Below are 17,039 nucleotides of genomic sequence, written 5' to 3'. Positions count from 1 at the left end.
TGGGCTCTGGACATGAAACCATAACTCTTTCTTTCCCTTATCTCTCTTTTATTGTAGGAGCGCAAAAGGACATTGTGAAACTCCTTTACTTTATTTTTTGTGTGTGTCCATCTACTCTGCGGTGGAATGATTATAGTGCCTCCTTCATCCTTCCACACGGGGGAAGGGGGGGGGGGGTCGGTGGAGGGACTCAGAGGATACCAGCAACCACTGCAAATGATATGCCTCTCTGAGCCATATCCATGTTGTGGATAAGCTCAGCACTCTGTAGAGTGCTGGCCCAAAACCCTTCTGGATAACATGCAGTGCATGAATGCCAGCCCATACAATCCAGTGGGTTATCTCCAAGAGTGAAAGTATGAGAAATGAAATTGAAATTGCTATGTACAAATGGATGCAACAAATAATTCCTCTCAATCCTTCTTTTTTGATGTGTTTGAGCAAGATATGCTAAGCCACAACTGGCAAGAACATGTGAAGATGGGAGGGGGGGCAAACACATCTCAAAATTCTGACAGTGTTCGAGGAGAGGAAAGACCAGCAGGTATGTAGTGGGGCTGGACAATTGGAGATGGGAAGACTGGATTTGGGCCTCCACTCAGTAAGAGTCCATGCATGGAATAGAAACCTTAGGGCTAAGATGCCTTTATGCTGGAGGCAACTCATGCAGTCACTTACTCTCTCCTTTCTCACATACAGACACCACCAGAAAGAGACCATGGCCAACGCCAGAAGACTCCCTGTCAGGCCTCAGCACAAGTCCAAGCCCAAAGAGGAGCGAGCAGAGAACACAAGAAGAGAGATGTCAGTTGAGCTCACTAGCACTTGGAAGGGTGCTGGGAAAGAAGCATCTGTGAGGTCCCAGTCTGATGGAAGTTCTCTGGAATCGGCCTTCCAACTAATGATGGAGAGCAGCAAGATGTGAAGCAACATCAGGCAGAGGTGTTGGAGGCCCGCAATAGGATGGTACGTGAGTCAGAGGAGTCCACCCACCTGTTGGCTGACTAAGTGGCGCCAACCTGTGCATACATCGAGGTCTCCAGGGAGAGGGTGGCAGACTCCATTGAGATCGTAGTCCAGCAGTTTCTGGTGGAGATGCATGTAGACCTGTACTTCACCACAGTAGCCATTCAGAGTTTCTGCAGTGGTTATGCAAGAGGGGGAACGGGGCACCTCAAACTCTCTCCAACTGCCCTTTCCCCTCAAAAAGTCAGGCAAAGGCCCTTGGGCACCCAAAGGGCGGGGTGTGGCATTTGGACACCGCTGAGACAGCCACTCAGGAATCTCAAGAGATTGTCAGGTCCTTCTGAATCCCCTGTGCCTGCGACCACTTGTAATAGTGCACTTTCAGAGACTTCATTTGTGAACAACAAAGGATTTATTTACAAGGATCTAGAAGAGCAGCAGCATGTCTGCAGCTAGTGCGGGGATGCTTCTGCCTAAGAGAACTTCTCCCGTGGGGTGAATCCTCAATTGGTCATCCTGATTAGATGACCCTTACTCTGCTGTGTTGCCCTTAAAAGGGACAATCAAAACACTCCTACAGCCTCAGCCTCTGTCACAGAGGCAGCTGCTGGCTCATAGCAGGAAAGGCAGAGTAAGCTGGGCCCTGCAGGCTTCGGCTCTCCCAGAGGATGGTGGCCAAAATCATCCAAGGCAACAGGGTCAACTGATAAGTAGGCTCTTTCCACTTCTGTTGCGGATGTCAGGGTGGGGGAGGGGGGCACTCTTAGAAGATGTAGCAGCAAAAGGAAAACAAGAAATATTAAGTCACAACTCGTCACAACACAGACCGCTGGCAGTCTGCTTGCACCTCACTCTGTGCCACAACCATACCGCTTGCCAATGCCGGGTGCCCTGTTCACAAAAGGCCACTAGCTGTCCACCCCTTGTGTGGGGTGCCCTCATTTGACTGCATTTTCTGTTTCCCTGCCCCCTCCACCCCCACCCCAGAAGACGATGGCACATAACCACAGGGAGAGAGAAAACTGGAGGAGGCCTGTCGGACATACGGCCCCTCACCGCCATGGAGCGGTGGGACCTGACCTGGTTGGTGGGCCCAGTGAGAGGGCAGCCGTCAATGTGCAGGTCGGCATCGGAGAACCAAGTGAGCCCCGGCTGAGTTGCGGTGTCCCTATGGCACGCATGGTACAGCCCCCACACCACCCCACACTACCCTAACCCCACCAGCCCACCTCTCCCACCCCACCCCACAACCCCCACACAACTCCCACCACCCCAACTCCCCACCGAAACACGGGTCATGTCTTGAGTCTTTAAGGATCACCTATTGATGAGTCGGGCCCTTTTGGTGTCCACCATTCCCGGCCACAACCCCAGGACTTGTCCAGCGAGGAGGCGGCAAACCCCCAAACGCCAGCCCGCGACACCCCAGAGTGCGAGTCCAGGGACGACACCGACTTCCTGTCACAGCGGTTTCCAACACCATCTACCATCCCGGAGACACTCACCTCGGTTGGGCATGTTAATGAAGGGGCTCCGGGAGCAGTACCTGGTGTGCACCACACACATGCAGCGGTACATCAGGTGGAGGTAGGAACCCCAAGGGGGCGGATGGTCGGAGGGCGACCCAACCCCAGGGACCAACTGCGTCTCAGGCTTCTGGAAACTGCGGTCCTATCAATGCTGGCACAGAGCTGGTGACTACATGAGGGGTTGTCGGCAACCTTCCAGCCCCTGCACGTGCAGTTGGAGGAGTCCAACCGCCTGCAGGGACAGGAGATGGTGCCAACCACGTGTGCCACCCAGGTCAACACTGCACGGTATGGGGGCAAAGGTATCGGCCATGGGTCAAGATGTCCAGGACCTGGGACACTCTGTGCGGGCGGTGGCGGAGGTACAGGACAGGGCAGCACTGACACAGGCTGCTATGGCCACCCGGACATTACAGCGGTGTCCCAGATCTTGGCCCAGTCAACAGGTCATGGTTACGGGCGTCAACGGCATTGCCCGAGCGCTTGCTGATCCCCCCCCTCGGGACGGGATGTTCATTCTGCCATCTGCCAAGCACCCTAGTTGGCAAACCTAGAGGTGATTAGAGCATCCAGAGAGCATTGGCCTGCCCGGGCCCAATGCCCAGCCCATCCTGGCCCTCCACCGCATCCTCTTTGTCAGAAGAGGACTGACGTTCATACCCCTCCTCTAGCAGGTTGCCCCTCTGCCGTGCAACGTTGTGGAGAACACAGAAGGCCACCACGACATGGGAAACTCTCCTAGTGGTATACATATTCAGAACGCCGATGCACCGCCCGATCACACCCTCCCCGTTGCGGCATGGCATCATTGTAGCAGGTCTCCATATCGGTCAGTGGCCTCCGGATAGGTGTCATCAGCCACGACTGCAGTGGGTCACTCAAGAGCCAACCCCTCACGCGGGGGAGCTCCTGGAAGATGTCGGAAATTGTTGAGTGTGCCAGGATGAAGGCGTTGTGCATACCGCCCGTGTACTAGGCACAGCATCTCGTGGTCACACACCAGCTGCACGTTCATGGTGTGGAATCCCTTTCAGCTTGTGAAGACCACCCCCTCATGCTCCGGTGCTCGTAGGGGGACATGGGTTCTGTTGATCACCGCCTGGACCTGAGCAATGTCGGCGATGGCGACGAACCCACCTGCCTGGGCATTCTAGTGGGCTCGGTCCATAGGGAAGCTGATATATTGTGCCAAGAGGGCATATAAGGCCTACGTTACGGCACAGATACACCTGTGCACCAAAGTCTGCGAGATCCCCGACAGGTCCCCACTCGGCCCCTGGAAGGATCCCGTGGCAAAGAAGTTCAGGGCGACCGTTACCTTGACGGCCACCGATAGTCCTCCCCATATGCCCATGGTTCCAGGTGCACCATGATCCAGCAGATATGCCATACAGTCTCCCTGCTCATCCAGAGTCTTCCACAGCATGCCCGGTGCGGCAGGTCCTCAAATGATAGGTGCAGTCAGTACACACGAGACCTAATGCAGCGCCTCCTTCCCACCTCTTCCTCAGCCTGTTGGGTGGCCAGCTCTCGATCCTCACCGGCTGGCTCTTTGTCCTTCTGGGGCAGGTTCCACTCCTGCAGGGCCTTTCCTGAGCAGCTCCTGCTCATACAGCCTCATTGCATACCCCAGGGCGGCAGGGGCTAGGATGATGGCAACCATTCCTGGTTGAATTCTGAAATCTATTGTCCACAGTGGGTGAAAGGCAGACATGTGAGCATGGTGCCCAGTGGGCTACACGTTGGCTCCGGCCAGCACTGCAGCCCCTCCCTCCCCCATCTCCACACTCATCCCCGGCCGTTCCTCGTGGCACTCTGCCCTCCGGCACCGCACTCCAGTGCGGCCAGCGAGTGGAGACTGGTTGTGGGTATGTGTGGGGAGGTTGTGTGTATGGACCCAAACGTCCGGTGTCGTTGAATGCAACCATGAGCCATGGTGGGCGATCAGTGGGCTACGCAACAAGGTGACTGCGTTGCAAGCCACGGCAATAGCGGTCCGTGCCTGTATAACCCAGTCCCAGGGGTCACCTTGAACCCCATTTCCTGGTCACATAGAACCAGCTGCACCGGCTCTTGGAAAGAGCACCCCACCCAAGGTCCACACCTCCACCCTATCCCAATAACCCAGCAACCCCACCCAACACGAAGGGCAATTTTGGACACGATGGGCAATTTAGCATGGCCAATCCACCTAACCCGCACATCATTGGACTGTGGGAGGAAACCGGAGCACCCGGAGGAAACCCGCGCACACACGGGGAGAACGTGCAGACTCCGCACAGTGACCCAAGCTGGGAATCGAACCTGGGACCCTGGAGCTGTGAAGCAGTTGTGCTATCCACAATGCTACCGGCTAGTGCCCTCAACCCTGGCAGGTTAGCTGCCCCCAGCCAGCCATGGCAGCTGCAGGACCGCCAGCCCACAGTTGCGCCTCTGGGAACATGTCCCACCTCTGCTGTCCCTTAGCAGCCACTGCGCCCGTTTTCCGATTTTTAAACCACAAGCGAACCTTGCCTTCGGTATTTCCTCTTGGCGGAGGTGGTGCATCGCGGATGCCCTGGAAAATACCAGGTTGGGCCCGTTATTTATGTGTGGTGTAGAATGCATTCCTGCTGCTGTCGGGGCACCAGAGCATGGCATGCCATTGGGTGCTTGGCGTCAACCTCGATTTTTGGCTGAGGCGGAATTCTGCGCCCCGATCACATTTTCCGATTCCGGCGTCGGTCGACAGAGAACCCGCCCAATAACTTTGACTTCAGCAATATCTACTGTCTTGTTTCAGCGTGACCCTTATAAGGCTCATTATTCACCCTCACCACCTTCTCTTCCTGCTGACACCTTACCCTCAGAACAAGGCATCGGTAGAGAGCCATGACATGCACCATAGTGCTTGTGAGTCATGTGCAAGCACTCTCCTGTGCATGCTGGGCTTTTATCCTTCAAAGTCTCATGTGTTTCAGGTCCCTAGCATTGTCAGTACTACTTGCTTGGGGTCCATTTCAGTTGTTCAGTTGAGATGACCTGCATCTCTGCGCACCGACTGAACCAAATCCCATGCAGCATTTCAAGATCTCCACTACGAGGCACTGCATTGTTTCAAACAGTCAAGCATAGGTGTTGTGTTTGGTGTTCGATATCAAGCATGGAATTTACCAAACACTTGTGACTTGTCCAAACCAGGATCTTTATTATATCACACGCGGTAAAATAGCGATCAGTTACAGAGCAAGTTATCATGGAATTTCCTTGTATTCCCCTGGAACTACGGCTCCCGGTCAACCATTTCACTCCTTGAAACCCCTCAATCCTCATTCCAATGTATGTTATTCTTGAAATCTGAATAAAGATTGTAGACTTCCAGTTAACACAAATGCTTTATTCAGTAGGTTTGTTCTGTCTCCAGAGCTCAACCAGACGTTATACAGTCAAGAGGCAAAACAAGAAAAGTTAAGGTAAGCTGCCTGTGCTGAGCTGTCTCAGTGTGCTGCTGCTCACTAGTCCTGTGCTTTCAAAAGAGGCGGATCCTCCCTTGCGTCGGACCCTTTATACCTGCCTCTAGTTATGCTGTGGCTGTTACAGCTGTGTTGTAGTCCCTGGTGTATGTGTAGATGTACAGATCACTACATCCCCCCTTTTTATTTTCCATGTTTTCTGTGCTGGTCTCAAGAAAACTGTACATAACAGGTGGTTAAATGAGAATACGCATATTTGTACACTGAAATAATAATGGTTGTACAGAGCCAAATAACTGTTTTATGAGTCCACCGTTAGAAATGTCCTTTGTTGTCTTGTTTTTGTTTTGCATTTTCTTTATAAATCTAGTTGGCTGGGTGCCTTACGGCTTCTGTTGGAGCGTCTTAACGGCTGGAGTGGTGATGATGGTTTGATGTCGTCGAGAGTGTTGTCTGGCGTTGTGTGGTGAGGGACGTCCTGTTGATGAATGGACTCGTTCAGGTCCAGTGTAGGAAATACCGGTGTTTGGGGTTGAATCTTTAATAGATCCTGGCGGTTGCGTCGAAAGAGTATTCCAACCGCGGTGCCGCCTGTCTGATCACCGTGGCTGGATCAGACCATCCTCCTTCTGGGTCCCAGAGTCTGATGGTGTCACCTATTGTCAGTGGCTTGAGTGGGATCGCGTGTTGATCGTAGTATAGTTTTTGTTTGGAGCGTAGTTCCCGCATTTTGTGGAGAACCGGTGCTGTATCAGGGTCTCGGAATTTCATTGCAGGTAGGGTTGTCTGGATGTCCCTGCCGAAGAGCATTTGCGCTGGCAGCAGTCCTGAGCTCAATGGATAGCAGAGCTAGGTTGATGTCGGAGTGTGACTCGGTTGCCTTGCTGATGAGTCGTTTAATGATGTGGACACCTTTTTCCATTTGATTGAGAGGCATGGACTGGATGTCACATCCGAAAGTTGTAGCCGTCTGAGAATCCATTCCCAGCTCGTGAAGCAGGGACCATTATCAGACATCACCATGAGCGAGACTCTATGTCTCCTTGCACGCCTTGATTACAGACGAGGATGGGAGGGGAGATCAGGGAGTTTCATTACCTCCGGATAGTTTGAGTAATAATCCATGATTAGGACGTAATCACAACCTGTTGCATGAAATAGATCGATGCCCACTTTTGTCCATGGCGACGTTGCGAGTTCGTGTTACTGAAGTGGTTCTAACTGTGCAGATTGATGCCGTTGACAGGTGTTACCATGTCAGTGATGTCTTGGTGCATGCCAGGCCAGTACACAGCCTGCTGTGCTCGCTTTTTGCATTTTTCGATTCAGAGATGGCCTTCATGAATCTTGTCTCGCATCTCAGCGCGTAGAGTGGACAGAATGACAATCTGTGCATTGCGTAGCAGGAGGCCATCAACCTCAGTCAGCTCGGACTTGACATTTTGATATTGTGGACATTGTCCCCTTGTCCAACCACGCTGGAGTAGGTGCAGCACTCTCCGTAAGGTTGCGTCTTTCTGCGTCTCCTGTCGAATTTGTCGGAGCTTCTCATTAGAAACGGGAAGATTTTCCGTGCAGAGCTGTGTTTGGGCCTCGATTTCTCTGATGAATGCTGGTGGTGAGCTGTCCGCGTTGATTGATCTGGGCAGTGTGTCAGCAATGGCGAGGTCTTTTCCCAGGGTGAAGTCATACCTTCGCAGCTTCATCATGATGCGTTGCAGATGAGGTGTCATGTCGTTCAGATCCTTGTCTATGATGTGGACTAACGGTCTGTGGTCTGTTTCCACTATGAATGTGGGAAGGCCGTATACGTAGTCGAGGAACTTCAGAATCCCAGTGAGGAGTCCGAGACATTCTTTCTCGATTTGTGCGTATCTGCACTCTGTTGCAGTCATGGCTCTGGATGCGTATGCCACCGGGACCCAGTCAGATTGGTCGTTCTGTTGGAGAAGGACGGTGCCAATCCCGTCCTGGCTGGCGTCAGTGGAGATCTTGGTGGGCCTGGCTGTATTGAAGAAGGTGAGGGTCGGTGCCTTCATCAGTTGCTGTTTGAGATCCACCCATTCATTCTGTTGATGTTGCGTCTGTGGTGATGTGCATCAATGTAAATACATGTCAGTGAGTACAGACACAGGGTTGATTCAATATTACACCCACCATGTGGATTGCAGCAGCTGGTTAGTCAGTCTGGGTAGCTATTAGTAGGATTAGCAGTAGGGTCGAACCAGAATAATTGAAGTGTAAATAGTTTAATAAACGTGAAGTTATCTCCACGTCTGAACCTTCCTTTGTCAAGTGCACCACAAGGAAGCCGCTTATGTTACACCTACAACAGAACAAATCAGCGTCTACTCAAAATCAGTGGTCTTTCGTATGAGGTGGCATATGGCTGCTGTCCTGCTGGACAGATTTGGGATGAACTTGCCCAGGAAATTCACGAAGCCCAGAAATCATAGCACAGCCTTTTTGTCATGTGGCGTCTTCATGTTCTGTATCGCAGCGATCTTCACCTCATCTGGGCATTGGAAAATAAACAGAAATCGCAGCAACATGTTCATTTTAACCGCCTGTACCTGACCCGCCAGTGACAGAGGGAGACCATCCCACCTTGCCAGATCAGCTTTCACTCTCACTAAAAATATTGTACCTGCGGAGCTCCCCCCACTCCTGGGCAACCTGCACCCCCAGGTACCTAAAGTGAGTCCCTGCCCTATGGAATGGCAGCCCCCACCCCTGCCTGAGACACCACAAAATACTCACACTTGTCTAGATTTAGTTTGTACCCCGAGAAAGACCCAAACACCCGAAGCAGCCCCAATATTCTCCCTATCGACACACTGGGCTCCGACACATATAACAGCAAGTCATCGGCATATAAGGACTCCCTATGCTCTATCCCCCCCACACTATTCCTTTCCATACCCCCAAACTTCTTAATGCGATGGCCAACGGCTCAATCCAGAGTGCAAACAGCAGGGGGGACATAGGACATCCCTGCCTAGTCCCACGGTGGAGAGAAAAGTATCTCGAGCTGATGTTGTTTGTGCGGACACTCGCCAGTGGCTCCTTATATAGTAGTTTTACCCAGTTCACAAATCTTGGTCCAATCCCAAACCACTCCAGAACTGCCATCAAGTCCCCCCATTCTACCCGGTCAAACGCCTTCTCAGTGTCCAATGCCACAACCACCTCTGTTTCCTTCCCCTCCGCCGGTGCCATAACCACATTCAATACCCCCCATATGTTTGAAAAGAGCTGCCTCCCTCTCATGAACCCAGTCTGATCTTCACCTATCACCTTCAGGAGGCACTCCTCCAGCCTACCCGCCAGTACCTTCGCCAATACTTTTGCGTCCACATTCAAAAGTGATATGGGCCTACACGACCCACACTCCGTCGGGTCCTTATCTTTTTTTAGCAACAGGGAAATCGATGCCTGCCGCAAAGTTTGTGGCAACACCCCCTTCCCAATTGCCTCTTCAAACATCCTCACCATCAGGGGTGCCAGCTTATCCTTGAATTTTTTATAATATTCCATTGGAAACCCATCCGGCCCTGCCACCTTCCCCATCGCATCTTTTATCTCCTGCTCCACTATCGCTCCTTCTAATGTAGCCCTGTCCCCCTCCCCTAACCCTCAGGTACTCCAAGCCATCTAGAAAATCCTGCATCTCCCCCAGGTTGCTCGGACTTGTACAACCTCTCATAAAATTCCTCAAATACCTTGTTACTCAGATCCGGAGCCACCACCAACTTCCCTGCCCTGTCCCTCACCTGAACAATTTCCCTTACCGCTGCCTCCCTCCAGAGCTGACCTGCTAACATACCTGCCTTATCTCTCTCCATGCTCGTAAACTGCACCCCTTGCTCGCCTCAGTTGGCGCACCACCTTCCTGGTAGACAGTCGGTCGAAGCTCGCCTGTAGTTCCTTCCTCTTTTCAAACTTCACTGGATCCCCATCTTCTGCATAACTCCAATCCACCTCCAACATCTCATCTATTACCCTCTGCCGCTCCAACCTCTCCTCTTGTCCACCCTGGCCTTAAACGAGATCACCTCACCACTTCCTTAGAGCCTCCCAGACAACTGCCCAGACAACTGGCTTCGACACCTCACCCGTACAGTTGAAACCTACATATTCCTCAATTCCCTTTTTAATTTTGTCACAGAACCCTTGGACCCCCAAAAGTCCCACATCTAATTACTACCCCGGCCTCTGCGTTTCCCCCTTCTCCAGTACCATATCCATCCAATGGTACCGCAATTGCCGAGTATTACGATCCCTCAACCCTAGCCGGCAAAGCCTTACCTACCACGTAAAAGTCGATCCGCGAGTATAACTTGTGGACTGCCCCCCCCCCCCCCAACCAAGAGAAAAAAACCAAAAACAATCCAACCCATACAATTCCTGGAAAATACTCTAGCACCATCCCACTGCGCCTCGCGCTTCTGCTTCGCCCAGCTTAACACCTTCTCCTTCATGCAGTACTTATGGAAGCAGATAATTACTGCTCTTGGCAGTTCATTCACTTTGGGCTTCGGCCTTAATGACCGAGGAGCTTGGTCCAGCTCGTACTGGGAGGGGTTCTCAACCTCCCCCATCAACTCCGCCAACCTCTTAGCGAAGTACTCTGTTGGCCTTGGGCCCTCTGTCCCTTCGGGCAAGCACACAGTTCTCAGATTGTGCCATCTCGAGCGGTTCTCGAAGTCCTCGAGCTTGCTCGGAGTCCTCTGTTGATCTCCACCACCCTCCGCAGCTCGTCCCCCATCGAGGCAAGCTGGTCGCTGTGCTGCGACACGTCCTCCTCCACTTCCTTAATCTTTTCACCCTGCTCTCACCTCGGCCGATGTCTTTGTCACAGCTACCCTCACCGGGGCGATTGCCTCCTCCACCAATGACTTCAATGCGACTGCCATCTCCTTCTTTAAAGCCTCCATGTGCATCGCAAGCTGCTTTTCCAGCTCCACCGCCATCACCTCGGTCATCTTCTCCACCGTAAGCAGTGCGGCCCCACCATCTTGTCAGCGCTTTTGCTGGTCGTCTCATTCAATAGCGAGCCCACGTTTCCTCACTTCTTCGACGCTGCTTTTCACATCCTTTAACAACTTATTATTTTTCCTTTCCACCCCCCCCCCCCCCTTCTTTCCTTCTTCAATTTAAAAAAAAAAAAATTTTTTTAATTCTTCCTTCAAGAAAAAGAAACTTTTACAAGCTTTCTTTCAAACTTCTTTCTCTTCTTTTTGTATTCCTCAAGAATTCCCCTGGGACCGGACTTCAGTCTTCTTAAAACATTCTAGGCGGGAGCCACCTGATGTGGAACATCTCACCTACAACGCCTTCGGGCATGCCGCCTCGTCCTCCGTTTGGCTCCGCCCCCGCTGCTCCGACCACTGCGCGTGCTGGGCCCGACGCCTCAGCTCCAGCCGCCTGACATCCGCACAGGGTTCCTCGCCGGTTTTCAAACCGGCCCAGCTTGACGCCCGGGACGGCCCCAGAGGCCGACAACAGCCGTGTGGGGGGGGGGGGAAGCGAAGAATCGGGGAAACCTCCGAACGTGCTGCAAATACGTAAAATTATGCTCAATGCAGCTGACCTGCTCGCAAACGCCACCGGAAGTAGACTTGCAAGACACTTATAATAGCTTTTCCCCAGAACCCCCATCCATCCACACGCGCCTTTGGGCTGGAACCTCAGAATCACTTCTTCATTCCTCTACTATCCTTCTTTCATCAACCACATTGCATCCTCCCATCTCTCCACCAGCACCCCCAGAAGCTCTGACCAACTGTGCCTTCTGCTGCCTTCAGCTGGACTATCCGATGCCGTGTCAAAATTCCTGGAAGAAGGTCCAATGTCCAGGTGAAATTTCTACATGGAGAACTCTCTGAAAACTGATTCGCAATGTGATCCAGTGTGGAGGATTTTGAAGCTCCACCCATCCACTGCTGCTCTAGGGTCTGTTAGCTATAGGCCTCCATCTTCTCCTCAGATCTCCACAAACTGCCCAGGGTCTTCTTCAGGAAAGTTCCAACTTTTGCATGCCACATCGGTCCAGGTGTGTTCTGGGTTGCGTCTTCACCAGCATCCCATTTGTCGAATGCAGATCAGTTTCTTCTTCTGGTGGATATCGGGACCCGAACTGGTGGGCTGTAGCAGAAGATCCTGCCATAATTTCACACTGGCCTAAAATTGATATTTGGACCTGCTGAATTTTTCTCCCAACCAATTTCCAGTCGCCATTAAACCTCCAACAGGTAAATGGAAGAATTCTGCCTGCAGGCTAACCTCCTGCTTCTATGTGTCATGAGAATGTCGCTTTAAGAAATGTTTGGTTGCTCATATTACTGCAGTAATGTCAGAGTGTGGGTGGAGCTGGGCTGTGTCAGCTTTTTACTTTCCACTAAGGCTGTTTGTTGCAGGGTGTGTTTTCGGTTCGTTTTCAGAGCTGGATAGCTGCAGTCACAGCCAGAAGGTGTACAAGAATCTCTCTGTAATCTAAAGACTGTAAATCAATCCTGGTGATTTAAAACTAATAAAAGTAGTGACTTTAACTTGATGTGCTTCTGGTAAAAGGTGTTTTAAGTCTCATGGATGTTAAAAGGAAAGCTTAAAGGATTACTTAGTTGTATTCTTTGGGGGTTGTATTTGAATTAATGGTTGCATAAATGTTCACTATGGTTTAAAAAGGTTAACTTGAGTTCATAGAATAAACATAGTTATGCTTTAAAAAAAACTTTCCATTTCTGCTCTATCACACCTGTGGAGTGGGCAGCGTGCTCCCCATACCACAATCTAGTAAAAGTTGTGGGTCAGGTGAACTCCATGATACACTTTGGCGTTCTCTAAACTGTGGCCCATAACAAATTTTATCCGGGATAAAAGTCTTATCCGGGATAAAAGTCTATCTATTGGATTGGCTTAGTGAACTTAAAGACAGTGAGGGGTGAGCATATTGTGCGTGCTTTTCAGGTGTGGTATTTTAGTTTAAGTAGGGAGTGTGTTGTGGACAATGGCTCTTTCAGAGGCTCTGAAGTTTTTGGGGGTGGAGACGGTCACATGCAGTACCTTACGGACAGACTAAAAGCTGACTGTTAGATTTGGCAAAAACATTGCAGTTAACATTACCTGACAAAATGCAAAAAGATGAGATCATTATCGTGGTGGCCAAGCATTTAAAGTTGCCTGAGATACGGTTTGACTCACTGGAAATAGCAAAAATTCAGTTGCAAATTAAACAAATGAAACATGAAAGAATTAAAGCAGCTTGAATACGAAAGACAGGGAGAAGAAAAAGAGAGAGAAGAAAGGAAAACAGAAAGAATAGCCCTTGCAGAACAAAAAGAGAAAAGGAGATACAGATCAGGGAAAAAGCTAGAGAGAGAGTTTGAACTTCAGAAAATGGCTATGAAACATGACAGTCAGTTAAAATTGGCAGACAAAGGGAAATGTACAGTTGGATGATAGTGATGAGGATAGTGAGAAAGAGCGTCAAAGTCGAAGGCTTGGTGGGAATCTATTTAAATCTGTCCAAGCATTGCCAAGGTTTGACGAGAAGAAGGTAGAAGCCTTTTTCATTTCATTTGAGAAGGTAGCTAAACAAATGAAATGGCCACAGGAGATGTGGGTATTACTGATTCAAACAAAGCTGGTAGGTAGGGCTAGTGAAGTGTTTGCATCACTACCGGAGGAGGTATCTGGGGCATATGATGAGGTGAAAAAATCCTTCTTGGGTGCATATGAACTAGTGCCTGAAGCCTACAGACAAAGGTTTAGAAATTTAAGGAAAGAATTTCAACATACATGGAGTTTGAAAGGCTCAAACATGGTAATTTTGATAGGTGGATAAGGGCTTTGAAAATAGACCAAACGTATGAAGCTCTCAGAGAAATTATGCTTTTGGGAGGAGTTTAAACATTCAATTCCTGATGTAGTGAAAACTCATGTGGAAGAGCAGAGGGTTAAAACTGCAAGGTTAACAGCAGAAATGGCAGATGATTATAAATTAGTTCATAAATCAAAGCTTGGTTTCCGACATCAGTTTCAGGCTGTGAGGGATAGAAACTGGGGACATGAGAAATACTCAAGCGGTAAAGGTAAAGGTGATCTGACGGGAGATAATAAGGAGAGTGAACCTCAGATTTAAAAAGAAATCCAGGACGGTGGAAAAAAAATGAAAAGTTTCAAATGTTTTCATTGTAATAAACTAGGCCATGTAAAGTTACATTGTTGGTGGTTGAAGAAAAGCACTGGGAAGGCCGATGTGGTAAAACAGGATAAGACAGTGGGGTTTGTTAAAGTGGTAAAGGAAAGCCCAAGTGAAACAAAGGAGGTGGAAAGATTGTACAGCCAGATCAAGAGGTGATTGATAAGAAGGTGCCAGATCTCTTTAAAGAATTTACTTGTGTGGGTAAAGTTTACTCATCAGGAGAAGCAGGTAATTTTACAACTTTAAGGAGTCACAATTTTGAGAGTCACGGGAGCTATTCAATCTTTAATGATAAGAGATGAGGAGTTATGTAGTTTGGGAAGAATGTTGCCAGAAAAGGTGGTAATATGTGGAATTCAGGGTGAGAGGAGTAGCGTACCGTTATATAAACGGAAGGTTGGAAAGTCCAGTGAAGAGTGGTGAAGTGGTAGGAGTAATAGATAAACTATCTTGTCCAGGAATACAGTTTATCTTGGATAATGATATAGCTGGATCGCAGGTGGGAGTGATGCCTACTGTGGTTGATAAGCCAGTGGAAAATCAGACAACTGAAGTGTTGGAAGGACGAATATCCTGGGATTTTTCCGGATTGTGTAGTGACAAGGTCGCAAAATGATAGGTTAAATAAAGAGAGAAATCAAAGAGTGAAGATGATGTTTAAGTGCAATTATCAGAAACAATTTTTGATCAGATGGTTGAAAAAGAACAAGAATAGGTGGAGGATGAGGCGGATATTTTTAGTTCAGGAAAATTGGAAGAGATACAACAGAAAGATATAGAAATAAAACGGATGTATCAGAAAGCATACACGGAAGAGGAATCTGAGTGGATACCAGAGTGTTAATACCGTGAAGTAATGTCTTGATGAGAAAATAAAGACCTTTACATATACAGGTGGATGAAAAGTGGGCAGAAGTTCATCAAGTAGTATTGCCGGTAGGGTATAGAAAGGAGGTGCTGCGATTTGCACATGAGGTACCAGTGAGAGGTCATTTGGGAATAAGGAAAACTCAAGCTAAAATCCAGAAACATTTTTATTGGCCTGGACTACATAAAGATGTAGTTACATTTTGTCAATCATGTCACACATGTCAAGTGATAGGGTAACTTCAAGCAGTGATAAAACCAGCACCCTTAATACCCATTCCAGCATTTGAGGAACCTTTTACAAGGGTCCTAATTGACTGCGTAGGACTGCTTCCTGAAACAAAAAGTGGGAATCAATATCTGTTGACTATAATGGACGTGTCTACTCGGTTTCCAGAGGCCATTCCAGTACGTAATATTACAGCTAAAAAGATTGTGGAGGAGTTACTTAAATTCTTTACCAGATATGGACTACCCACAGAAATATAATCGGATCAAGGATCAAATTTTACCTCAAGGTTATTCAAAGAACTTATGGATAGCTTAGGAATAAAACAATTTATATCATCAGCATACCATCCAGAATCGCAGGGAGCGTTAGAAAGGTGGCATCAGACATTAAAGACAATGTTGAGGGCTTATCGTCAAGATTATCCAGAGGATTGGGATAAAGGAATTCCATTCGTACTGTTTGCAATTAGGGTTGCACCTAATGAGTCAACCAAATTTAATCCTTTTGAACTAATTCTTGGTCATGAGGTAAGAGGACCACTTAAATTGATTAAGGAAAAATTGGTGAGTGAGAAATTGGAAATTACATTATTGGATTACCGGTCAAATTTTAGGGAACGATTAAATAGAGCAGGTGCATTGTCTAGACAACATTGAAAAGTTGCACAAAATGTGATGAAACGGGTAACGGACAAGAAATCCAAAGTTCGTAATTTTGCCAGTGGAGATAAAGTTTTAGTGTTTTTACCAGTAACAGGTGAACCTTTAAAAGCTAGGTTTTGTGGACCTTATCAGATTGAAAGGAAATTAAGTGAGGTGAATTATGTGGTAAAAACACCAGATAGAATGAAAACTCACCGAGTGTATCATGTGAATATGCTTAAAAGGTACTTTGAAAGGGAAGGAGAGAAAAAGGAGGTTTTAATGATTCTAACTCAAAGTGACAAACCAAATCCAGATGACTGTGAATTTGACATACCTCAAATTAAATTGGAAAACGAGGATGTTCTTAAAAATTGGGATAAATTGTTGAGTTACCTTTCAGAGGAAAAACGGACTGCCTTGAAAGAGTTATTGATATATGGGCAAGTTTGTAGAGATAAATTGGGAAATTGGGAAATACTAAAATAGCTACATGATGTAGATGTGGGAAATGCTGTTCCAATCAAAGAACATCCCCACAGACTGAACCCTTTAAAATTGGCACAGGTCAACAAAGAGATTGAGAGTATGCTTAAAAATGGCATAATTGAAGTGGGTTGCAGCCAATGGTGCTCACCCATAGTGATGGTACCTAAACCAGATGGTACCCAACGGTTGTGTGTGGACTATAGGAAGGTAAATGCAGTTACAAGAACGGACTCTATCCTATCCCACGTTTGGAGGATTGCATTGAGAAAGTGGGACAGTCTGCTTTTATTTCCAAACTGGATTTACTTAAAGGTTACTTTATCCGAAAGGGCGAAGGAGATTTCAGCTTTTGTGACTCCAGATGGTATATCCAATTCAAAGTTATGCCATTTGGCATGAAAAACGCACCAGCCACATTTCAACGGTTAACTAACAAAGTCATTTCAGGATTACCCAATTGTGCGGTGTATCGACGATCTGGTAATTTTCAGCCAGACATGGAAAGAACATTTAAAACATCTGATGGAGTTATTCGATCGACTTCAGGAGGCGGGTTTGGTGGTAAACCTAGCCAAAAGTGAATTTGGAAAAGCCCAAGTCACTTTCCTTGAATAATTTCCGATACCCTCAAGACGAAGGGAAATAATGCGAGTTCTT

General features: G+C 48.5%; 1 protein-coding gene across 1 annotated transcript in view; it reads right to left on the bottom strand.

The window, feature by feature from the left end:
- The window catches only part of LOC140395604 (dynein axonemal heavy chain 17-like), an 896,966-nt gene that overhangs the window by 309,235 nt on the left and 570,692 nt on the right, over positions 1 to 17,039 (bottom strand). The gene's annotated exons all lie outside the window — the stretch shown is intronic.

This window comes from Scyliorhinus torazame, chromosome 18 (assembly GCF_047496885.1).
Source record: "Scyliorhinus torazame isolate Kashiwa2021f chromosome 18, sScyTor2.1, whole genome shotgun sequence".
Classification (NCBI taxonomy): Eukaryota; Metazoa; Chordata; class Chondrichthyes; order Carcharhiniformes; family Scyliorhinidae; genus Scyliorhinus; species Scyliorhinus torazame.
This window is presented reverse-complemented; position numbering and strand designations above follow the sequence as displayed.